General features: G+C 31.1%; 1 long non-coding RNA gene across 1 annotated transcript; it reads left to right on the plus strand.

Moving 5' to 3' along the window:
- Positions 1 to 124: 124 nt before the first annotated feature.
- On the plus strand, positions 125 to 25,892 carry LOC129945711 (uncharacterized). The gene is made up of 2 exons (XR_008781511.1): positions 125 to 487; positions 25,730 to 25,892. It is a non-coding gene; the product is annotated as an uncharacterized LOC129945711 (long non-coding RNA).
- Positions 25,893 to 27,529: the final 1,637 nt, after the last annotated feature.

Here is a 27,529-nt window from a genome sequence, read left to right on the forward strand (position 1 = left end):
ATCACATTTTGTTAGAAAACTTTTATTCGAAATTGAATTGAGAAAAAAAGAAAAAACTAATTAATTTCTTTTATGAAGGTCTACATTATGTCAATACTCTTATGTCTGTGCATGTTAACAAAATTAAAACAAAAACTAAATTTATTAGAATCTATAATAAAATAAACAAAACAGTTTTTAGAATTATATGAAATATTAAGGTAATAAATTAAACTTGGAATTCAAACACGCAATTTTTAAACGTGACGTCAATTGAAGATAATAAAATAATGAGAAATTAAATGCAAATTCTGTTTTCAACATAAATTAGTTCCCAAAATAGTTAAATTCAAAACATCTTCGCTTTAAACGAAGACATTCAAAAGCAATTAAAAAGGTCCACCCTCTAATAATAAAGTCTCTCTAGCCTTTACTGATTTTTGAATTAGTGTTTAAGAAAAAACCACATGGCTACAGACGTTTGATCTTTTTCAAACAATTTGTTCAGGTAAATTTACAATAATATCTTTTCATGGTTTATTTTTTTTTTTTGCAAAACGAATCTCTTCCTCATCAAAACCGACGGAAAAGTTAACTCCACAAATTTGGATTTTTATGGCAAATTAATTATTTATAATTTAATCGAGATTTTCTTTTGATCCTTTGTTTGTAAGGTTTAATAAATGATTTTCTTTTTCAACTTTAAATGAATCGTGTTTACAAAACTTTCAACCATTCTAAATATTTTGTAAACTCAAAAAATTTAAGTATGACATTCAACAAATACAAATTTTCTTACTTAGATGGTAAATGATAAACAATCAACCTTACAATAAATATAATAACTAATTGAACAATTAGGAACAGTCATTTTTATTATTTTTAGCACATCTTTGAGATTTTAAAGATAATTAAGAAAAAAGAAATTCTAATTATTTTTAATTAGAATCCATTAATGATGTGTCCTGTCCATATATGGCGACACCACACCCAAATAAATTGTTTATTTAAAGAGCGAAAAATAATTCGCTTACAAAAATTTAATTGACCATTTCAAATTTTGAAAAATCGTTTAAGTTACACTTGACATAGCCTTTTCACGATTTAAAGAAAAAATTAAAATAATGGATAAATACATCTGCTATGGCCAATCAACAATTTCGTTACAATAAATAAATACATTTGTTATAATTTTTGTTTTCTTTCCTTAAAGATCATATATGATGTATGTATCTAATAACTAATAACAAAATGTATATTCATTTATTTACTTTTGCTGACGATATTTAAAAGATCAGCAGCAGCAGCGGTAGCAGCAACATCATGGCTAAATATAGGTGCGCTTTGTTCTTCATAGAGCGGATAACCCAAGACGAAACAAAACCAACAAAGACTGCAAAGCTATATAAATGATTTAGGCTAATAAACTGCTTTAGCACTTTTTCGGCATATGGCAACGATTCATCACAACAGAGAGAAGTAGCCAGCGCTGCTGCTGATGCTGATGCTTCTGGTCTACCTCTGAAAATCTCTATGTTTATTGTTTTCCTAATTAATTCGAATTGCACTTTCGCGGTTGTAAAACAACAATAACAACAAGCAATTTGCACAAATATAAATCATCGCCTTAACCTTGTGGCATGCGTGTTCGCGCATTACCGTGAGTTTGCTGAATTACATTTTTCTTTGGATTTGGATTAATTAGAGAAAATATTTATTCCAACTTTTCTTCTTTTTTTTTTGCACTGCTTCGAGACAGGTGTTGAAAATTGAAATTAAACAAAAATCTTTATTGAAAGTGTTGAAAGAGAAGTGGAAGAGATTATGGTGTTGAGTAAAGGGGGGTTTGTATAGATAATGATGTTTCTTTTTCGGGTCAATTCTACCTACGTCGTACATAATTGTAACACTTTTTTTTTGAGGCACATCAACGTCCGATCGTCTGTAGACATTGAGTTGTTTTTGTTGAAATGATAGACTGGGATTAACCAATATGATTTGAAAAGTAGCCAAGATCCGAGTAAAAGTGTATTTCCAAAGACACTTTTCTTTTCGTTGTAAATGGGAATTTGCAATTATTTTTATTTTTTTTTTTGATTTTATATTTAAAATTTAAAAATAATTTCTCAAAGGTATAAATTAAAATAATATCGACACTCACCTCTTTTTCTTCGTTGTCCCCAGCTGAATCTTGTCGTTCTGGTTCAAGGTCCTAAAAATGAAATAAAACAAAAATAAATTAAAATACAAGTTCTTGTGCACTATAAATTAATATAAGTAAGATTATTTATTTATTATTGACTTTGAATTAGTAGAAAACACTTCTTATACTAGTAATTTCAGTTTTCTGAGATTAATTTTATGATTTTATTGAAGGTTACTAAGCTTAATGTCCTTAATAAATAGAAAATCAAGTTCAAATGATTTGTATTGTTGCTAGTCGACTGTATTTGAAAAGAGTATTAGGCACATTTTCATGGCAAAAGATAGTATTAGATGATTCATCATTTATTCTCACACAAGACTTCTTGGTGTAGGTCGGAAGTTAAAGCTCAAAAGTAAATGTGACAGGTCCAAAACGGTGATCAATTAGCCATTGATTGTTTTAAGTAGAATATTTAAGAAAATAAGATATCTATTTTTATATTATTTGCACTCAAAAATAGGGATTATTTGTTTCCTAACATGTTTTAAGATACCGGTGCACATTGGTCCTACAATTTGAATATCAAAATGGGATGGAGAAACAAAGTTGGCTTTTAACATTCTTAATAATTTGCGGTTAAAAACAAGTCTCTTTAGTCGACAGTAGCTCAGAAATTGAGATCAAGGGTAAACTGATAATGATAAGCTTTCCTCGAAGAGCTAGTATTATAGTTAAATTTTTTAAGGAGAAGTGCAAATAGCTAATTCGACATAACATTGCATTGGTTGAATAAATATCAGTGCACAAAAAAAGTCATGAAATATTGCAGCGGTTTTCCAGTGTTGTAAAAGTTTTGGTTATGCTTCTTTCGCCTATTTTCTAAAATTTATTTTTTTGGCTTTTTTACAAAAGACTTATGCAAGTTATATTAAAATAAAAAAGCTCCACATTTGAAGGACAAGGTTGTGAATCTAGAAACGAATATGGAAGGCTGAAGGATAGAAGTTGAAAACAAAAGATCGTTTATGAACATAAACGGAGAACACTAGTATTTATTTTATGAATTGAAACCATCCAACGCAACTTGTATTAAACGGTTGAAAGCTAATTTCTAGTTTAAAGAAAAAGAGATTTGTCAATACCAGAATAACACATTCCACTATCGACCAAATATTCACACTACGGCAGATCTTGGAAAAAACCCAGGAGCTTCAAATCGATACCCACCATCTCTTTATCGATTTTAAAGCCGCGTATGACAGCATCTATAGGGAAGAGCTCTACAGAGCAATGTATAGTTTTGGCATTCCTGCCAAACTTATCCGTTCGTGCAGAATGACGATGGAAAATGCGCGCTGCTCTATCAAGGTCGGAAAAGATCTCACCGATGCATTTGATGTCAAAAAAGGTTTTAGAAAAGGCGAGGCACTGTCATGCGACTTCTTCAACATTGTTCTGGAAGGAATTGGGCAAAACTCAACCGTCAACACTAGAGGCACAATCTTCCAAAGGTACATCCAATTACTCGGATACGCAGATGATATTGACATAATTGGAAGATCAAAGCGTGATGTCAGTGGAGCGTTTTTGAGCATTGCGACGGAAGCGAAGAAGATGGGTTTAGTGGTCAATGCGGGCAAGACCAAGTATATGCTGTCATCAAAAAAGGACACTGAACGACGACGTCTTGGACAAAACGTCACCATGGACAGCTATAACTTTGAGGTAGTTAAGGACTTTGTCTACCTAGGCACCGCTATTAACACAGACAACGATACCAGCGCTGAAATCAAACGAAGAATAACTCTTGCAAATCGCTGCTTCTTTGGACTTAAAATTGAGAAGTAAAGTCTTCTCTCGAGCATCTAAAATCACCATCTATAGGACACTCATCATCCCGGTTCTCATTTATGAGGCCTGGACCCTGTCAAAGAAAGATGAGAGCGTCTTAGGATGCTTCGAGAGAAAAATTCTTGGGGTGATTTTTGGTCCCGTGCGCATAGATGGAGAATGGAGGAGAAGATATAACGACGAACTGTACGGGCTGTACAGCGACACTGACCTAGTTAACAGAATTAAAATCCAACGGCTTAGATGGATGGGTCATGTAGAGCGAATTGACATCAACTCTCCAGTCGGGAAGGTCTTCGAATCCAATCCTGAGGGACGGCGCAGTAGAGAAAGACCACGACTCAGGTGGGTGAAAACCTCAACCAACTAGAGTGCAAAACTGGAGAAAGCTGGCTGGAGACGCATGTTGGTTGAGGCCCAGGTCCGCCTGGACTGTAACGTCACTTTAAGTTAGTAAGTAAGTAAGAATAACATATTTTCGATAAGATATCTTAGTGCCGAACTCTATTCAATAAATTTAATAATTTTACTTTCTCCAAAAAGATGTAAAGATTCGTTATTGATAAACCATTCAATTACCGGTGGATCTATTGCTTCGAGACTGCTGGTAATTATAAAGCTTTCGTTCTTGACCTTATAATTATTAAGCGTTTCAATTATCTTGGAAAGAAAGGCCTTAAGTGCGATTGGACAAATAATGAATGAATTTCCTAGTTTAGTCGATAGTTGGAAGGAGAATGAATGAATTTCCTGGTATAGTTTTCTGTCGTCAATTCTTATTATAAACAACCTTTTTCTTAAAAAGAAGCAGCTCAGAATAATAAAATTTACGCTTAATAACAACAAAACTAGATGGTGCAAATGTCCGTTGAGAACTGGGGCCCAGTGACTTACAACTCTCAACCATCCCTATGTGCGAGTACTGTTGTCAGGAATTAATACTTCAAAATAAAATAATTGTTGATTTTCCCAACTGTTAAGGTCAAAGCCTTATGAGCGTTAAAAGCAATTTGAACTTAAAGTGTGTTCTATAGCGAATAATATCTCTGAAAATTAAAATATAAGAGGTATTTATATATGATTAGCTCAATTAGAAGAATAATAATAGGTATTATAACATCAGAAGTAACTCAAATATTGACCGAAATCGAGACTAGGATGCCATTTTTCACAACCTATAAATTTTGGACCATCTACTATTTGAATGAATCTTTGTTGTTTCCATTTGTCTTACGAATTTCTTCGTACAAGGCCTCAATATTAATAGCGAATTGAACGTCCAATTAAAAGCAAATAATTTTAAAATCATTCATTTCGTGACTCTCACTTTTATATTCATTCAAAATGCAAATCAGTTATGCAAAGTTGATGTTATTTCATTTGAACGTTAAACTTTCTAATTATTATATCCTGAATGTATTAGACATTCGCTTTAAATTGAATGCTTGATTTCATGCAATTAAGGTATCTATTTTTGTACTTACATCCATATCAATATGCACAACACCAGTAGATCTTCGTTTTGGCTTTCTCCTTCTTTGAATAACCGCTTGTGTTGCGAGGGCGCTTCTATTATCATTTTCTTTGTCGTTTTCTAAAATATCAATATAAAGAAATTTAAAAATATACCAACAAAATGTATTAAAAAAATAACCTTTATCTTCACCATTATTAGTCCTTCTAGATAACATTGTATTTTCAGTGTTATTTGTATTGGAGTCTCTGCTCCTATCACTTGAGTCATGTGAAGCAATTGAATTAGTGCTACCCATTGATCCAACTGGTGCTGATACCGGCCTCATCATTGATGATTGTTGTTGATTTGATGTGTTCACTTAATTTAAAAGAATACAAAATTATATTTTGAATCAGTTTTGATACCAGTCAACTTACTTGCGTTAGTTGTGTTAATCCTTCGTTGTGCGATAGAAGATGACAAATTGGCGGCAGCTATTACCGCTGGCGCACTTGGTATAATTGTACTATTGTTGGGCGGAAATGTGGTCCCACTAGATGCATCTTCCAATTTGAACTGTAAAAATATCATTCATACGTTTTTTTAATACTTAAGATCTTAATTTTCCAAAAAAAACATCTTTTTTTTGCAGATATAAAAGAAAAAGTTAAAAAAAAAATCAAAAAATATTATATTAAGGTAATTCTTCTTTTTTTTTATTGAGAGATTTTGTGTATATATTTTGTTAATTAAAATAGATTGTTAAATGAAAGGATGTGCAATCACTCCAAAGCAATTGGAGTTTACTAATAAAAAAAAAAAACAATAATAATAAACCTTCTAGAAGCATATAATTTTATTATTGTATAAACAAATTATAAAACAAAATATTCCAACATAACTAAAAACCTTTAGACCAAGTAATTTAATTTTTTTTTTGTTTTTTTTTTATTTAGGGGTTATAAATTTCCATGCGGATTTATTTACATGGGAAGTATAAAATTGTAAGTTTAAAAGTAAAGAAATGATGTCAAAATTAAATTAGCGGAGATAACTTTGTACTTTCAAAATGCTGGGTAGGGATTTAAAATTCTTTTCAGAAATTTTAAGCTCAGGAATACAAAATTTCAAAATACATCGAAAATAAATTATAATCAATTTTCAATTTTTTACAAAACTCCGTTCTTTCAAACGATTGTGGTATAAATGTTTTGTGTTCAGATGAAAGAAAAATATTGTTGAATGGTGGAAGAGATTCATGCCCTCCCAATTTCAAGTTCAACCCTAAATACACTTGCAAAATGGTGATGTAGTAGTGATTTGGGTTGGTTTTGTATTAACCGATGTAGAATATCTTTATGTTGGGATATTGGAGGTTGAGATATTGCCTTATCCATTTAAGAATCTTGTTTTTTAACAGCAAATGTTTCTAGATAACAAAGGCAATATTATTGAATGGCCTGTAAACTCTCACGTCATAAATCGATACAAAATCTTTGAGCTGACGCGTCATGACGTCAACACGAAAGCGTCTCGGTGCAAGTAAGTAATAGGCATCGTTAAGACCTGCTGAGACTGTTTGCAAAAGTTTTGCGCTGTCCCGCTGTAATAGAAAATAAACACAGTCGTTAAGTAACTGCAGTTAAGTCATGACTTTACTCTTTTTTAAGATTTCTGACTTTAAAAATAAATTAACTTCAAGCCATGGCTTGAATTACTTAATTTGACTGCAGGCTTATTTATTTTATAAAAGGTTTAAAGTCAATTTTAAATTTCAATCAATTTTTAAAGTGAGTAAGTGATTTGAACACAAAATTTAACATATTGAAAAAATATATAACCAATGTTTTTGACTTCCAAAAATTTGAAATGCCTTGGATATTTGACATACAGTGAGTGTCATTAATATTCGGTTTTATTCTGAAACATACTTTTGTTGTTTTTTCGTAGTAAAAGTTGAATTTAGGTTTATTTTTTGGTTATTTTATAAATTATAATTTGGTTATAGAAAAATTAATTAAATTATTATTCCCTAAATATTTCTTTTAAAAATGTTTGCAATCACTTAACTGCAAAAAGGACACATGTAGGCTCTTCATTAATATTCGGTTTTTTGCTGAGTTTGACATTTGCACCGATTAACAGTTTGTCTATTCAAGAGTACCGTTAAAATAAAATGTTAAGTAGACGTTTGCATACATTTTTAAAACGATTTAGTGTAAGATCGTTTGGTTTTATTTAAAAAGTTAATCATAGGGCGCAAAGGAAGCCTTGAAAAAGAAACCTTGTTATGTTTCAACATTATAAAGGTGAAACATACAAACAAAATTGCTGATATTTTAGACATGAAGCCAAACCAAAGAACCAAAAGGCATGGGAAATTTTGTATTCATCGACTGTATATTGAAAAAGGAATACTATTTCAGAATCGTAAAAGAAAATTTAAGTGCTGAAAAAATGGGCATTTTAAGAATTTCGAATTTTACCAGGACAACGACACGAAGTACAAGGCGTATGTTGTAAGGGAATGGGTTCTCAAAAAGTTATCCAAACACTTCCACAATTTCTAGACCTTAACCCAATCGACAATTTGTGGGATGAATTGGACCGTCGAGTTTGCGAAAACCCTGTCTCTTCAATAAGTGCACTAAAGAAACGGCTTCAAGAAGAATGAAGCTAAATAGACATTGAATACCTTTAAACAATTATAAAAATAATCCCAAGCGACTGGACGGAGTTTTATCCAATCAAGGTTATCCAACGGAATATTAAAATCAATGGAAAGAAAGATTAATTAAAAAGTTGATATAAGTATGTACAAAACAAACGAATATTAATGAAGTGTAATTTTTCGAGTTGTCGTATTCTTTATTTATTTTTTTTTAAATTTACGATTTAATTTTAAAAATGCATATATATTGAAATTATTAAATACAAAATATCTTAAAGAAAAACTGGGTTTTAACTTTTTTAAAGTTTAAAGTGAAAAGTAAAGTGTTTTTTTTTTTTTTTGAAAAAAAATAAAAAAATAACGAATGTTAATGGCAATTAACAAATTTAAAACTAAAGTTTTTAAATTTAACAAGGTACTGTATTCAAAATACCAAATCAGTTCCTTGACTTCATAACATTGATGCGATTTTTGTATCGCAACTACAAATACGTTATCAAAATATCAAGTTTCGAAAATTCTAACATTAGTTTATGATTAAATTATTTTGTGAAAAGAGGGTTCCCCGGATTAAGAGCTAATATAAAAATATATATTTTATATTTCACCATAGGAAGCTGCATTTTTGAGACTAGCCATTGAAATAAAAGACAGACATCATCTTTATCAATGATAAAAGAAATGAAATAATTAAATAATTTATCATTAGTACTTGATTTATTTTAAATTTTCCTTGAAGCATAAAAATAATAACAATAATTAATAAATTGTGTTGAACGTTAACCTTGGAGTTTTCTAAAATAAGGAATTGTTAATAAATTTAGACTTTAAACAATTTTTTTAATTGACCACAAATATAAATGAAATTAATTCACAATTTGACTGCAAGTTGGGAGTTTTTTAAGTCGGTTGTTATGTCTACAAAGAGTCATGTAATTTTCAGACTTCTCTCAAAATTATCTGTATTGTTAAAAATTGTTATAGAAATTATGCGGACAATCGGGTATACAATTTAGCTCCAGATTTTCCAATAACGACGAAATTTATAAATATCCATAATTTTCTACTTTTCTTGGCAAGTCCAATTCTAACACATAAAGGACCAGGTCCCTCAAAAAGTGAATTCTTGGTATAAATAAATTTCAAGAGACAGTTTTGAAATAATTTTCAGTTTTCTACGATGGACAAAAATTCACGACAGCCCCCAATTTATAACTTTAATTCCTTGTTCAAATTTAAATTTAAAGATAATACAAAATTAAAGATAATATAAAATTAAAGAGAATAGTTTAAAGTTTGATTTAAATAAAGTATATTGTTGATTAATATTTTTCTATATTGTTATGTATCAATGTAAAAGAAGGTTATTCACTAAACCTAAGTCTAAAGCTTTTACATGCTTAGTTAACTAACTACGAGTACATTAAATAATTAAAATACAATACATGTAGGAACCTTAAAAGGAAAGTATGTTTTTAAAATAACATAAAATTCAACACCAAGTTAGTTTTAATATTTGTTAATTTATAAAAATACACCATGTTAATGTTATATAAATAAAATATAATACAATTTAAAAAACAATTATAAATAATTTACAATATTGTGAATAGAGATTATTATTATTTCTGGCAAACGCAAAAGAAGCAAGCTCACTTTCTTCGGTCTATCTCTGTTTCTAAGTATAAAGTAGGCGCAAGACATGCCAAGCCAAGGCGCTCATAAATAAAAAAAAAGAACAGGCAACGAAAATATTAATTTTATAAATTTTTATTTTCGTTTCTTTTTTTTTTGGTTGTGAAGTAAAAAAAAGTGTACGATACGATAAATTGAATTAATTAATAAAAAATATGATGCAAATAGAGTAAACAAAAGATGTATTATAATTAAAAAAAATAAAAGTAGTAGTAGATGTATAGTAGTGTATTGTTGAGTTTTGATTGTTGTTTCATATTTTTTTTGGCGGGGCCTACCTTGCATCCAATATCGAATTTCAAACGCCACGATGGTCGACGTTCAGCCGCCGAACTCATATGCAAAGGTGAAGACGGTGTCGATTCACTCTTTCTCATAACAACAACGCTATCACTGTTATCACTGTCATGTTGTGACGATGAGCTTGCTTTTGACATAGTTGCCGACGGTGTTGTTGTTGTTGTTGTCACTGAAGCTGTCACTGTCGCTGGGATCATAGTGGAAGAAGGTACTTTAGTTTCTTCACCAATTTCCTCAGTGGTGTATTTGTTTGCTTCGTTACGAAGCTTTTCGGCCAGCGACAGTGAATTCGCATTATCAATATCGAAGAGAGAACGTTTCTCACGTATTCTGGTTGGAGAGTCTGTTGGTGAACTGTTTGTCACTCGCATTCTTGGAGAATGCATTGGTGATGTTAACGACGATGGTTGTTGTTTTTCTTGTTCTTGCGGTTCTTCTTGAATTTCATTGATTGCTACAACTGTTGGTGAAGGTTCACTTTTCACCTTTTGACACACTTCAGTCTTATTGTTGGCATTTCTCGTTGGTGAATTGGCAGCTGGAAGAGATTCCTTCTCCAATTCTTCACTCGTACTAGACTCCTCTTCGTCTTCATCTGTAGCACCTGATTCTTCTTCTTCTTCGCTATCAACCGATTTTTCTGTGTCTTCTGCCACGACCTGAATGGGTTTAGCAGTTTTCTCTTTTTCTTCTTCGACTTCTTTTTGTTCTACAATTTCTTCAACAGCAGCACCTTCACTTTTATTTTTTTCTTCTTTCTCCTCCTCCTCCTCTTCCTCTTCGACATCTTTGTGCTCTTCGATGGTTATAGAAGGTGGCGGTTGTGTATGAGTCGGCGACTTTATAGGCGGTGGTGTCGAAGGCGGTGTTGGTGACCACGAGTGAATCTGTTCCGCAATTTTGTCATCTGTCAGATGAATTGGTTTTGTTCGATTGAACGCTACTGTAAATGTGGCACTTATTTCCTCCTCATCTTCATCATTCGATGAATGTTTTGTTGTTACTTCGGTTGTGGTCTGTGGGGCAGAAGCTGGAGGAGCAGCAGTCGGAGGAGGTACAGTTTCAGACTCATAATCCAACGTCGTCGATGGTACTCGATCGTTAATTGGTGATATTGGTGACGTTGGTGTTGTTGTTAATGTTGTTGATTCTATGGGAGTTATTGCCGTTGTTGTTGTTGCTAATATAATGGCAGAAGTTGCTGATGATGGTGATAGTACTGGCAGTTGTTGTTGTTGTTTTATTGGTGATGATGGTGTTGTTGTTGTTGATGTAGTAATAGTTGTAGTTGTTGTTGTTGATGATGTAGTTGTTGTATTTTGGGATTCGGTCTGTTAAATTTATTAGTTAACAATATTTGTTTTTGTTTTTTTATGTGAAACTCAATAATTTTTAAAGAGGAAAAAGTCTGTTTGGAATTCAATTTTTGTTGTTGTTGAAATAAGAAACAGACAGAAAGAAATAATATTTGAAACAAAAAAATACTTAAATAAGTTCAATTCACAATAGACTAAGTATAAATATAACAGTAGATTGTAGATTGTAGTAGATTGTGTTATAAAAACGGTTTAGAGAATTATAACAGAAAAAAAAATCAAACAGAACTAAGCAGATTCATTTTAACATTACGTCGTATTGTTGTAATCTGCAATGTTTGTTTCGATTCTACATTGAAACAACTCTTTTTAAAAACATGCTGCGTAGTTTAGAGATGTTCTTTTTTCATTGTTGTTTTTGTGTTTTGGAATATTTACCTGAAAATCTCTTATTTTATAAAACAGCAGATTAATACATTTACAATAATTATTAAAGTATATTGTAAAAATTTAAAGTACACAACGTGCTACGTCAAATAAATCGTACATATAGAGACATTTAACAAAGAAAAAAATACTTTTAACTAAACAAAACTGATACAATTAAAATAAATTAGATTTTTTAAAATTTATAACACAGCGAAATAAATTTAACATGCTGAAATAAGTTGTTCTTTATTTTTGTTGTGGTTGTTCTTGTTCTGAATTGGTTGTTGCTGAGATACAGTTGTTTTATAATGTGTTATAATTAAAATATAACTGTTTTTTCCTTGAATTTTTGTATAACCTTATTAATAATTATTGCAGATTTGGGAGGAGATGTGTTTTTTGGAAGTTTTCAACGTGTCTGTGATTTCAAATGCAAACTTTGCGAAATCTTCAGATGCAAGTTTATTAAAATAAGAATACAAATATCAAATATCAGTGCAGACAAAAAATTGAGTCTAAAATACTGAAGGGTTTGCCAGAAGAGCGGATTAGATGAGGACTTCTTCAAACTGGGGACTTTGATAGTATGATACGGTTTGAAATGGAAAGAAATGTTTAAAATCTGCCAGAATTTCGCTCCAAATGGAATTGAAAACGAAAAAAGTATACTAAATTTAACTGAACGTGATTAAATCACATATATACAAGACGCTATACGAATTTGAGACTTATGAAAAGTCTTGACTTCAATGAATTGAAGAAGTTTTTAAAAATGTAGTTTTTAAATGTAGAACGAAGAAAACAATGCACTGTTAAATTTTAAATTCGTAATAGCTAGTAGTTCATAAACAAATGCGATTTTGCACTCGTTAACTGATGAGTCTAAATTGAAAATTCGAATCTTTAGTGGATTTTCTTCTGCTATAGAATTTGTAGTACCCGTGGCATGATGGTTAGTGCGTTGGACTGTCATGCAAGGGGTCTTGGGTTCAATCCCTGCCTGCACCACCTTAATTTAAAAAAAAAAAAAAAAAAAAATAATTTTCGCGGGTACTGCCTCTTGCGAGGAATTGACAAATCCTTCAAGAGTAATTCTTGTCATAAAAAGTGCTTTCTCAAACTAGCCGTTCGGATTCGGCATAAAATTGTAGGTCCCCTCCATTCCTGACAACATTACTCGCACACAGGAATGGTTGAGAGTTGTAAGTCACTAGGCCCTGGTTCACAACGGACTGTTGCGCCACCCCATTTGATTTTTGATAGAATTTGTATTAAAAACTTTCAACATTAGAAAGGGCAAAACGGGCAAATTTTGTTCAAGGTTTTATGGTTAAAAAATTGAATCTGGTTCAAATTAAGTTTTTGACAAAAAACTTACATAAGTTGAACCTAACAGAAACAAATTTTGAGTCGGTTTTCTTACTCGTTTACTGCTAAGTCTAAATGAGAAAAATGGAACGAAACGCCAATATACCAATTTTTGATGGACTAATAGCTGAAAGGATATTTCGAGTTTGACATAAACTCAAAGGTTTCAGAACACCAGAAGCATTTCATTTTAGAATCTTATTGTAAATTTGGTTTAACGAATGCTAGGTTCTTGAGCATCGTAACATTTTAGATTTTAAATCTCCAGATAAAACATATCATTGTTTTCATCATTTAATTCAACTCATAACCTTTCTTCAGTTGTTTTCGTTTTCAATTAACAGATAGTTTTTATTTATGTCAATCAAATTGCACTTGGATTTGACTCTAAAATCACTCTATCAAGTTTGGTTTTTGAGATATTTCTTTCTAAATTAAAAAACAAAGCACATATAAAATGTATACAAAAGTTGGATAGCTATCGAAAATTGGACTTCCATATTAGACTTAGTCCGAACCAACCGTGGCGTCAATTTGAGAAAATTATTTTTACTATATTCCATTTCAAAATTATATGTCTCTAAAAAAACACCTGGGATTACAGGCCTTCTTATTTCAATCGGTAACTTTTTTTTTTTTAATAGAATTCATGATTGATTTTCAAATCACTGTCTTAAATAATTAAAGTATGTATCTCAAAAAACTATCGAAAAATCTTAAATAAATTAGGTGGCGCAAGTCCGTACAGAACCAGGGCATAGTGACTTACAACTCTCAACCATTCCTGTGTGCGAGTAATTGCAGGGATGGAAAGGGACCTACAGTTTATATGCTGAATCCGAACGGCTAATTTGAGAAAGCACTTTTTCATGACAAAAATTACTCTGGGAGATTTTGTCGATTCCTCTCAGTACCCGTGAATAAAACTTTAGGTGGTACAGGCAGGGATGTTAGACCTATCGCATGACAGTCCAACGCACTAACAATCATGCCACGGGTACTACTATCGAAAAATCTTAATAAGTTGTAAAATTTAACCTGTTTACCTCAATCTTAATGAAATGCTGAATAATTAATGCTAGCACTGTTTTTAACAGAAAAAGACGGAACACTACTTTGGTAACGAATTCTGTGTTACATCACATTAAACTTTATAATAATATTGAAAACGAGTATTTTTAAAATATGAGGAACACGTATTTTTAAAACCATGACATTTTTATACTCAAGGTTTCTCAAATCTTAATATGGACAAGAGTCAAGACTAATTAGTATTTCCATTAACTAACTAAGACTTTTGTTAAGAACGATTTTATGTTTTACATAAGACTTTAAAACACCGTTTATTGTCTTTAGCATTATAGGCATATTTTAAAACATCCGAAGTGATAGAAAAATTATGTAAAGAGTTTGGAATTCAATAGAACTTAATCCTTTGATAAAGTATTGTTTTGTTTTGGGTCAGAAAACAACTTAATTTTGCCATCCAGTGCAATTAGCAACAAAATCCTATCAAAAAACTTATTTTTTATTTTTTCAATGATAAAAAATTGTTAGCAGAAACGCACAAAATTGAAGTTTTTTGTTATATTGATAATATTGAAACCTTATAGTTTGAAGATTAACATATTTATTTTCTCATTGATACCTTCTTAAACAACAAAGGGATTTCAGGAAGATTTGTGTGCTATAGAAAATATTCGACCATGATCAAAAAGAACTAAGTGATGAAAATGATGAAATTATGAACCTACATAAAATGTCTTTACTTTTTTTTTCATTTGAATGATATTTTTAAGCGTTTAGTTGCACAGAAATTGAGCTGTTAAATTGGCATTTTTGGTTTTAAACAGCATTTTAAAACATTGAAGAGTTATGAGGAGAACATCAAACACTTCCTATTAGTAGGAAAATTAAACTTTCAAAAAATAAATAAACTCCAACAAAACCTCTCATCAAAACGCATCTTAGTCTCTTGTGAATTTAAATAATAATAATAATATCTCTGCTTTCTCTTTCAAAAAAAATAATAATAATACAAATTATAAACTAAAAATTTGAACAAAAAAAAATGAACAAAATGAGTAATTTAAAAAACCACCCAAAAAACTAAAAAAATAAAAACAAATGTGTCTCTTTTATAGGGTGTGAAACCTTTTTCCATTTTGTTTATGTTTTTGGTTAAAATATGTAACAAGAATAAAACAAAAAAAAAATAATAAACAAAAATTTAAAAAAAACAAAAATATATATAAACCTCCTCCCAAGCGAATCTTGTGTGGGGTTTGTGGTTGGGGCTGAATTGTTTCTTTATATTTTTTTTCATATAATTAATTTTATTTTTATGGTTAAACGAATAATTTAATTAAATGATTTGTTTCGTTAGAAAATTTTATATAAAAATAGAAAAATAAATAATATTTTTGTATTGAACTTACATTAGTGTTGTTATTATTATTCATTGTTGAATTCTTCTTTTTGACGAGTTCTTCAGCACTCTTAATTTCGTCTAGGGTTACACCCTGAGTCGAACGACGTGTTTCACGTACTCGCTTAGCGTGGGCTTTACGTTGAGTTTCACTCTCTTCGTCGCGTACTGGTGGCACAAAGGATCTAAATTTAAATAGTTAAAAATTATTAGTACATAATTTGTTGTTTATTAATACAATAATTAAAAAAAAAAGGTTACAAATGAGGCTATTAGAGCAGTTATTAGAATATTTATGCAAAAAAAAAACACGAGCATAGCAGAAAAGGATCGTAGATCGTCCTTTTACTTTTTTTTGTTAAAGATTTTGTTCATCTTTTAGGCAGCAGAATACGAGCTTGTTTTAAATCGTCGTTAGTAATTAAGTTTAAAACAAAATATATCAATCTTACAAACGTATGGATATCAATATTGAAAAGAACAGCATTAGTATTTTTAAAAAAACGTAGCCTTTTCTGGAAGACGTCGACATTTAAGGTTCTTGTTAAAATAAAGTTATTTAGTTGTTGAAAGATGTTAAAAAGTAGAACACAGAAACACGAAGTTCTTATTTTTTCACACGCATTAAAGATACACTCATCAGGCAGTTTAATGCTTTTTTTTATAAATATTTTTGAAAAACATAAATTGGCAACACTGAACAAGGAAAAACTAATAATTAAATTTACTTGAAGAAATTTTTGAAAATAGTTCCCGGTGACATTTTTTGTTTTGCATCATTTTTATTTTGAACTTCTCCATTCGTATTATTATTGTTGTTGGTGTTGTTGACATTATTATTGTTATTATTATTGGTATTATTGTTGATATTATTATTTTGAATAGTTTTTGGTGGAAGAGTTGGCGGACTATATAAAGTTTTTTGTTTTATTTTTGTATTTTATTTTTAAACAGTAAAATTGTTGGATTGAGATCTATGATAATGTTGGGAACGTAGGATTTGGGAAGTTGAATAGAGAATTCGACATACATTTCTAACAATAGTCCATTGCTTATGAAGCTTACTTCTGTGATCAAAAAATGAGGTGAGTTTATTTATAAAATGAAAAATCTATATTTTTTGCTTCTGAATCAATTTTAACCTTTTCCGATAAAACGTAAGCCAACGCTTTTTCTAGTCCTCAAACGGTAAGAATAGATTTTTTCTGGTATAGCCCTCAAAACTTTTTTTCTTTTCAAAACCGCGGTGTCCCCGAATTGGGTTTTTGAGTCGGAGCCAAAACAGGCGAGTACGGTGTTTCCGAAATGACATGAGTCGAGTTGTAATGCAGTAAAATATGGTACAATATCGTTATGCAGGAACAAAGAGCCATAACTCTGAATACCTTCTAAATAATAATTTGGCCCAGCGGAGGAAGAAATAAAAAGCATCACACCGCGATTATCAAAGAAAAGAAATGCATCTTACTTTTTGATCACAGTACTATATTACAATTATAATAATTTAAGAATAAATATAAATTAAGTGTAAAATTTACTAAGCTTTTAAAAAATTAAATTGAAATTTCTAATGAAATAGGGAAGCTTAAGATAAAGATCAATTTATCCTGCTCGCACTAGTCGACTTTTCAAAAGCTTTCGATACCTTAATTTGGTACATTGAATAATGACCAAGTCAGGAAAACTACTTATCCCCTAATTTTGCTCTTAACGAAGTCCCACAATGATCAATACTTGGACCACTTTTCACTCTGGTTATCTCAATGTATTTTAATGACTTAACATACATAGTTAAAAATTGTGTTATCCTTTGGAACGCTGACGATATGCATCTAATGATTAGAGAAGTTCGAAGTAGCCTCTCTAATGAATGAGGACTTGTTTCGAACTAAATAATATCCAGTTTAGCCCTACCAAGTCAGAAACTTCGCTGATCTATCTCAGGATATTTGACAAAGCAATAATAAGCTTTCTGCATATACAGAATCAAACTATATCATTTATATTAACTTTTCCCGTAATCCATATGATTTTTAGCGAAATTCTTACTTGAAACAACAATTTTAACAGATCTATAGGAAAGGTTTAAATTAATTTTATAGCTCTCCGAAACACTCAAGGTTTCATTCTAAGGAAAACTAAACTTCTGTTAGCAAAACCCGTTTGCTTCCAGTGCTGTTTTATTGTTGTGAAGTTTTAAGTGATTTGGATTATAATAATATTGCTCAATTGGTAAAAAATCTTCATAAACTTGATCACGTCTCTTTGTATTCTGAGAAACTAAGTAGTTGTAGTCTCGATAACCTATTCAAAATTTCAGTAACTAAACTACTATCAACTAATATTTAAAACAGGTTAATAGGTTTTCTGATGAGTGGAAGTGGCTTGCAAGAGTTAATGAATACTATATACGCCCAGGATTCTGTTGAAAAGATGCTGTAAGGAAAAGCTTTCGCCAGAGCAGTTCGTGTTTTAATACTAGTACAGATATCTTTAGCTAATGTATTTGGAACAAATCGACATAAGCCAACATGAATTGGAGGAAATCCAAAATCTCATGAAAAATGTTCTTGCCTGCGTTATGTGCACTAAAACAAAACCCTCATTTGATCCAATAGTGATAAACTACAGGACATGATAAGACTGTCTTCTGTGATGACCCCAGATGAATTTAAAAACTTTGTGCAAGAGGGTTACTTTACTATGAGAAGAACTGACCGATTTTGGACAGGGGTGTGGTGGGACCAGACGATTGAACAAACTCTAATGCTTGGAATGAAGAGTATGGGTGGCTTGACAACAGGGCGTGGAATGACTGATAGTGTACTTAGAAAATGAATTCTAGGACTGCTACTCATGAAATTTTCTCATCACTTGGAGAATTCACTGGCGTTCTTTTTTCTAATAGTGAGAAACATGGTGATTTTGAGGAGACACGTAAAATTGGAGATAGTGCAGACATCGCAAAGCTGTCAAATTAGTTCCAAAGTCATCCTCCATTTCCAGTTATAAATGAAATCATGTCAATAGCGAGTGGCATCGTTGGAGATGATAAAGAAACTTACTACAATGCTTATTCTCTAGGCATGCAGGCAATGAGTAAGTAGGGACATACAAATTGAATACTACCGTTTTTTTTGTGGATATTACACGAAAAAATGCATACCATATTTTTTGCGGAAATTTAATAAGCTTACTTTTCGTGTAAAAAGAAACATATGTTTTCCTAAAATGTCTATAGAGTTATTTTACAAACAAATTAATATCATATTATTTAAGAAATTGAATAAGCTTTAATTTTGTGGAACAACATTTTTTGATACGACAAATAGTTTTCGAGATGAACGTGAAAAACTGAAACAATCTTGGGTCATCACCAGACATACCTTAGTAAGTGTGCCAAGTTTCAAAATTGTTAGATTTTGTTTGAGGTGAATGCCTTTATTAACAGGACTATAAGCGTGTTTTTGGCATTGTGCTTTTTAGCTTTTTAGAGCTCATAGAAAACCAGGGCTTAGTGAACAGTAATACTCAACTACTCTTGTGTGCGAGTAATGATAGGAATGCAGGGGACCTACAATTGTTTTTACCGAATCGAAAGGCTTATTTGAGAAAGTTATTTTCATAACAAGATTTGATCTTGAAGGATTTGTGAATTCTTCAGGGGAGGCAGTACGCGTGAACTAAAACCTTTTAGGTTGCTTAAGAAGAGATTGACCTCTGGTGTGAAAGTCCTAGGCACTAACCATCACGCTACGGAACTACCATCGAATCGAACACTATCACTCAAATGATATTGTCTGGCAGTTAACGAGTTACGGAACGACCCTATAGTTAAAATCCTGCTTCATTTATCATACCGTTACGACTTTTTAAATTTAAATTCCGAACTAATTTTGAATGTCGAATTCTCTTTTTCATTAATTTGATGGCTTAGGTAATCTTTGGACTATTTAAAGCAAAACTTACCTTCGAATCGGTGTCGTATTTGGAGTCGTAGGAGTTGTTGGAGCGGTACTATTTGGTGTTGCAACTGGTGTATTCGGACTAGCCGGTGGCGACGTAATAGGTTTCCTTTAAAAATCCAATACAAATAATTATTAATTCATATTTAATTAAATAATTTATTATATAAACATTCCTACTCATCTACATTCATCTAAAGTAAACAGAAATTTATAAAAATTATAAAATGATCTTATATTTAAAATGAAAGTTACATGCATATCCAAAGAGAAATTTTGTAATTTAAATTTTCTTAAGTATGTTAGTTCAAGCATGATTTTGTTTTAAATTTATTTTTTTAATTTTTATTAGTAAAGCGTTATACAGTGTAATTAGTTTATTTCTCCAAAACAAGCAAAAGAATATTAATATAGTGTATGAAACAAATTTTTAAAAGAAAAAGAAACATCAACTTAAACGAAACAAAAAAACAAACCTGAAGTATCTATGATCTTTGAGTGAGGCCGATCTTTGTACTGAATAATTTTGAATGGGCGTGTTAACTGTTCCTAGCACATTTGGATTTTGTGTTGCCGGTAATATGGGACACGAATTGGCCTTTATTCTGGCTCGCAGTTCATTGTATTTTTGATAGAATCTTGATTTGATTGATTTGATTTTTGGTATTTTTTTTGTTGTTGTGATTATGTGGTGGTGAATAGAATGAGTATAATTTGCAAACAACAATATAATTAATACAAAATAAAACACACAGAATTAATAATTATAAATATTAGTTTAAAATAGTTAAATAATAAAAAAATGTATTTATATAGTTTCTTTCTTTTCCAAGCTCAAGCATAATTTTTGTTTCACCCGATTGTATTCTTTGTTTTGAGTATTTTTAAATATTTATTAATAATTTAGTTTTCCCGAATAAATAATAAAATATATTTTATGCGTGCGTGATTATTTTTGGCGGCGGTTTTTAGCAAATAATAAACTTTTAGGGCACATTTCTATTTACATGATTAAGTAAACCATTTTACACTAGATCAAGAAGCAATGCTACTCAAAGACTGTTTAGCACAATTATTTTTATTCTCTGATATAATATTTATTATGATGACTAACTAACAACATTAGTTTTTTTTTATTACTTTTGTTCTTTTGTTATATTGTGTTTAAACTTCTCATACTCTCTAATCTTATCAGTCTGAGTATAGATTGGTTTTCCTTGTGCAAAAATACTATTTATTATTTTTTCTATTTTTATTTAATCGTGAAAGGTATTTAAATTGAAATGTGCTCCAGCGGCAAATAAATAAAATTTTAAACAACAATACAAAAAAAAAATATAAATCTATGTATAAATAAGAACGATTTAGTAGACAAAATAGATTAAACAACATCATCACAAAAATGATTTATTTTTTAAATTCAAAAATTAATGCATGAACGAAAATGATTTTATAAAAAAAAAATAAAGTCTAAATTCGATTTGAAAACGAATAACATACTTTTCGTCATTCTCAAAGCTTTGAGTACGTCTGAGGATGACATCGGATTCCGTCGATTTGACATCTTTTTCAGGAACTTCTGCAACAATAAAAAAGAAAGCATTGATTAGAATTATGGTCTTATAAATTGGAGCAATGTTATGGCTATGAGGCTTCTATATATACACTGCACACTTGAGTCGCTAAGAGTGTAAAATTATCAGTTGCATGTTGACCTAGCTTCAATTGCGTTTCTTTTATTTTATATGCTTTATAAATTCAACTTTTAGATTGAAGAGAAACTATAGGAAACCGTCTTATATCTAACTTCCGTATTTGAATTTATTGAATGACTAAATGACTACCGTTTTGAACTGAATTCCAAGAATCAGATGACATTATGCAGAAAATTTCCTTCACATGCGAATTCTTATTTGATACAATTAATTTTACTTTTCAGACTGACTGGAAGCCCATCAAAAACCTTATCAAGTATTTTGATGTTATAATAAACTTCAGTTTATAGAAATTTTAATCATTAAACGTGTATATTCTTTACTATCTATCTAAACTTTAATATTATTGTGTACAAATACTTGGAAAGTTAACTTCTGTTTAAATAAAGTGATCAATTGACGACGATAGTCATGTTTTTTTTTTTATTGAAGAATACCAACTTAAAAGAATAAATAAAACTTAATGTAAAATTTAACAAGTTATAGAATAATACATGTTATAGTATGAAATGTACTAAAGGTGGGATTTGTGATTTCTCATAGACAATACTTGCTTAGGAGACAGTGGGTATGCTAAAAGTTGTGAAAGTTCTGAGTCAGAACTGACTATATCATATGTGAGACTATAGTAGATTTAAATATTCATAATTGTACTGAAATGTAATCAATTATATGGCAATGGCTTTTATTTATTTAAGTTGGTACAACTTAGAAATTATACCAAATACTTAGAAGGACATCCATTTTGAGATAGATCAGACTTGGTCTTCTCCTTAAACCTCAGCTTAGAGTAAGACGTATTTTTAATTAATAAAGAAGACTTGAATTATTATAGAATTGTAACCAGAGTTTTATTTCCTCAAAATAAACATAAAAGAGACCAGACCTGGTCTGAGTTTCATATGCAAACAACGAGTTTTCTGTCTACAGTTTCATATGATATGAGAACTTTCTTAAAGGTCTTTGTATAAAATAGTTATAACTGTAGCTTCTGTATGGTGAGTCGAAATAGAAAAAGAATAAATGTGTTCAGCAAAAAGTTCTTCTATTTCTTCAGAAGACTGTGTGAATATGATCTCCCAGTCCTAGAATTCTTTAATTAATTCACATCTTCTTTTTTTGTTGAGTCCAAGCATCACCGCGTGACTCCAATGTTGGGCCCAAAAAGTAAACAAAACGATTTGTTTCAGTTATTCTGAAACTGGGCAATTTTGATAACGGTTTATGAACTGAGTATAGAAAATCCATGTGTGGCATGAGATCCATCTCATACAATCAATATTTTACTTCTCGGTCAACAATTACACTGCCACTTTACAAAATCTATAGAATTTTCGAAAATCTTCAGCAATTGGAAATATCTTCTATTTTCATAAAAAGGATTTATTACAGTTATTCTGAAACTCGGCAATTTTGATAACTGTTCATCAACTAAATAATGATAAAAGAAAAATTGACATTGGCTCTGAATAATTTCGAACCTTATAAGGTTCCAGGTCCAGTTCAAATCGTAACAGCTGAGCTACATCATACCATCGATATAACTTTGCCCATCATTGAGATGATCTTCAAAAGTTGTCTAGATCTGGTCTATATACCTCAGCGATGGAGAGAAGTAAAGGTAGTTTTCATTCCCAAGGCACGTCAATCCTAAAGATCTAAGACCTATAAGCCTATCATCATTCATTTTCAAAACCCTGAAACGATTGATTGATAAGAGACTATTGATGTCTCAGTATGCTTACTGCAAAGGGAAATCGGTAGAAATAGCCTTGCACACTTTGGTAGAACTATCGAATACTCCCTAGAGCAAAAGTAATATACTAAGGTGGCCTTCCTGGATATTGAGGGCACTTTCAACAACGTTGACACATTCGCTATCACTTCTGCTATGACGATCCTAAACGTAGAGTACTCAATCTGTGAATTGATTAATCTAATGCTAAAAAGCAGGATCATCAACTCTTAGATGGGGGATTTTTGTACGAAAAGGTCTGTCGGTAGAGGCACGCAAGGTGGTGTTCTGTCCCCTCTCCTGTGAAACATAGTGGTTAACGAACTGCTAATATCCCTTGGGAGGGAAGGCTTACAGAGTGGTTGTGTATGCCGATGATGTTGCTATCGCCGTCACAGGAGAACATCGTAATACACTAAGAGACCTCCTCCAAAACGCACTCAATATACTCACTAGATGGGCTAATCACTGCGGACTTAGTATTAATCCTCAAAAAACAGACCTCGTCCTTTTTACACGAAATTACAAGATCCCAGTAATTGTACCTCCTTCAATAAAAGGTGTACCACTAATTTTTCCAATGAATTCTGATATTGGACAAAAAATCAACTTGGAAACCTAATATTCAGGAAAAAGTTAAAAAGTTACAGTAGCTCTTTTCCTTTGCAAGAAAGCCATAGGGAGCAAACGGGGTTTTCAACCTCACATAACCTATTGGCTATACACATCGGTCATCCGACCAATACTTATGTACGCGGTTGCAGTATGGTGGATTGCACTGGAGAAATTCACATACTACGACAAACTCAGCAGAGTCCAACGCACTGCATGTCTGCAGAAGCGGGGCATTGAGAACCACACCCTCAGCAGCATTGGACACTCTCCTCCATCTGAAACTTCTCGACATATTCAGCAAACTAGTGGCAGCGAGTACAGCTATAAGACTCAACGCCTCATCTCAATGGAGCAACAAAAATGTGGATTCATTTTGAACCTCTTTGGTTCTATACCAAAGTACATAGACTACACTATTCCAAAACCCCAATTTGGAAAAAAACTTTCAGGTATCCATTCCATCCAGAGATGAATGGGAAGACAAAAAAGTCCTGGATGACAAAAGTGTTCATTTTTATACAGATGGATCCAGAACAAATGAGGGAGTTAGTAGTGGTGTGTACTCAGAAAAGGTTAATCTAAGCATCTCATTCCGCCTCCCTAAACATTGTAGCGTCTTCCAAGCGGAAATTTTAGTAATCAAAAAGGTTCTCTCCTGGCTAAGAGTAAACGTGATATCAACTCCTGATATCCGCATCTTCTCTGACAGTCAGGCTGCTATTAAATCTTTTGACGGTGTCTCAACCAAATCTCAAACGGCCCTCGATTGTCGATCGTTTCTTATAGAGATGGCACAGCAATTTAACATTCACCTCTGTTGGGTGCCGGGCCACAGAGATATCACAGGAAATTGTAGATCCTATGAACTTGCTAAAAATGGAACCGTCATACCTATTTTACCTGAAAAGTAGAAAATAGGTATGTCGTAGCTATATGTAAACTTCTGCTAAAAGAAAACAGCTTTTGCGGTACCAAACTCTAGGTGGCACAATTTACCACAAAACTCATATGGCCTTCACTGGACCTAAAGCGCTCTAAAGACTTGTCCTTAAGGGACACTGTCTTATAGGCAGACATGTAATACCACTTGGTGTAGCCTTAAATGACTACTGCAGAAGATGTATGGACGAGGAAGAAGAGGCAACAATCTCTCACCTTCTCTGCACTTGCCCTGCTCTTTCACTAAGACGCAAACTTAATCTGGGAGACTACTCTTTTGATAATCCCAGTGAACTAGCTAAAAAGGATATCAAATATCTTCTTCGCTTTAAAAAAAACTCAAAATGGTTCGACTAGTAAGAAGGAATTCTCTAGATTCATATGGTATCACAATGGGCCTTTTCTTTTGGCCTAAGTGCATGAATTCTTAATCCGCAGCCACTTTAACCTAACCTATCAACTAAATAATCATTTGCTTAGCCTTTTGAATATCAAAATTATAATTAACTGAAATCGAACTTTCTTTAAGGAAATAATCTCAACACTCTGAGTTCGAACTAACAGATTTAAATCGATATCAGTGTCTTTATGTTTTCTTCTTATTTCGAGAAAAGCTTGAACTAATTTGTTTGCATTTGACTTAGTGTGTTGTTCTTTAGTTAGCTCATCCAAGATAAATTAACCGCAATTGAATGTGAACTAAAAAGTGGATATTTATTGAAGGATGTTTGCAAGATAAAGCTACAACTACATGAAGCAGAATTTTCTAACAAAAATAATAATTGCTGATTTCTCGGTCAATAATATTTTGCGCACATTATTTCCAGCTTTATTTTGACATATTTTGTTATATATGGTCTTTTTTTAAAGCAGAAATGTGAACAAATGATTTATTTGATTCAAAGTGAATAAACCCATTAATTTACTTGAAAATTAAAATTCTTCTAAATGGACGACAATTTTGCTCATTTTTACTTTATTTTAAATTAAATTTATTTATTTTTTATTTTCTTTTGGATTTTAAAATATCGCATAAAATTCTTTTTCTACAGTTTTTGTTTGATCTTTGTATGAATTTTTGTATACCCATGTTAATTCAATTTTTAACTTACGATTTTTAGATGGACTCTCTGGCTGATTGCGTGTTCTTGCCGCACTACCACGTCGCCATGGGGCATCCTCATCAATGGCCGTTTCTGAATTAACTTTTTCTGGCATAAGTTTTGGTTTATCATCTAAGAAAATGAAAAAAGTTATATAATATTATAAAAATTACATACAACACATTTTTATTTTGTTTTTGTTTGTTTACAAAAATATAATTTAAAAAAAAAATATAACAACACAATAGCTTAAATTTCAAAAAAAAAATATCAAATTATTTGTTTCAATAATAAAAACATAACAAAATACATTAAATGCTGATTTATATGAGAAAAAATAAAAGGAACTAAGGCTGCATTTGTAATATTTTCAGTGGCTTGGAGGTAAGGTATAGGTAACTTAAGTTTGGTAGCATCAAATGGACAGAAGACACTCCTTATTTGAAAATAATTGCCTAGATATTTACCTTTGGAATAATCGACATTTACACAGAATAACTCACTTGCTCTGCTAGTCAATAAAATTACCATATCCCTTTTACAATATTTGCTAGTCAAACTTCTAATTGAGTAAAATAAGGGTTTAAGTTCGGAAAAAAGATAATAAGCTGTAAATTCGATTATACTTATGTTCAAAACTAAACCAGTATAAAATTTACTTAAACTTTTATATGTCTCAAATATTTTTGTATCTGGTCAATTTTTAAAAATATTAATATTAAATTGTTAAAACAAAATTAAAACTATTGAAAAATTATTTTTTTTTTCTTTAAACAAAGTAAGCGTTTACGTAGTTATCCAAATTAAATGGTGTATATTACAAAATACAATAATTATTTTGATCTGATTTAGAAATCCAGCTAATGGGACTCTTATAAGGATTTCTTGAGCCAGTAACAAAAATGTTTTCACCAACTTTAAATGTTGTTTTTTAGTAATTGTAAGAATAGATGGGATTACACAAAAACAGGATAGCAATTCACATTTACTAATTAAGTCGTTTTGGAGCAACAAGACCCATTCTTAGGGTTTTAAATTATTTTTGTTTATGAAAAAAGACACCGTCAATACGCTGATGGAATGGCGCACTTATCGATGGAAAATTAAAATTAAAATAAAAAAAGAATTAAAAAGCTTTTAAAGTTAAAGACAACATTTTTTCGGTTCATAACTTACGAGACTTTTTACACATTGTTGAGAACACTGAAAACGAAGGTACTCGTATAAACAAATTTTCAGCCTATGACTCCTAATCCGAGCTTGAACACTTTTTTCAACTTATCTTACCGGACTATTTAATTTATGTTTTTTTTTTAAAAGATAACTTATTGGATCGCTTAAATTTAAAACTTATATTGGACAATTTGTTTACTTTATCTAGCTGTATGACAAATAATCTTCACATAAAATTGATTAAGTAAATATACTATATTCCAGCTATGTTTGAAAAATAAAATTTCCACATGGGTTGCCTTCATGGTCAAGACATAGGATTGCACCTAATTATGAATTTAATAAATAATTATATAATCTAACAAATTGTTGGCTTCAAAGACAAAAAAGGTAAAACATACATTTGACAATCAGAATTAATCAAGTTGGAAGTGTTACTATTATCGATATGACATTGGACACGAAACAAAAGAAGTCTTCAGTATCTTTGACCAGCTTCTAATATTTTGTCTCCAAATTAAGACAGTTGGAATGTTGACTAGAAAGTTGGCGAAGATAAATCGCCTTAAATATAAAGTCAAGTTTACATGTGTCAAAATATCAGTTTTTTTGTTAAACTTCCTTTAATTTGTAATTTTTTTTCAT

Source organism: Eupeodes corollae, chromosome 2, assembly GCF_945859685.1.
Source record: "Eupeodes corollae chromosome 2, idEupCoro1.1, whole genome shotgun sequence".
Classification (NCBI taxonomy): domain Eukaryota; kingdom Metazoa; phylum Arthropoda; class Insecta; order Diptera; family Syrphidae; genus Eupeodes; species Eupeodes corollae.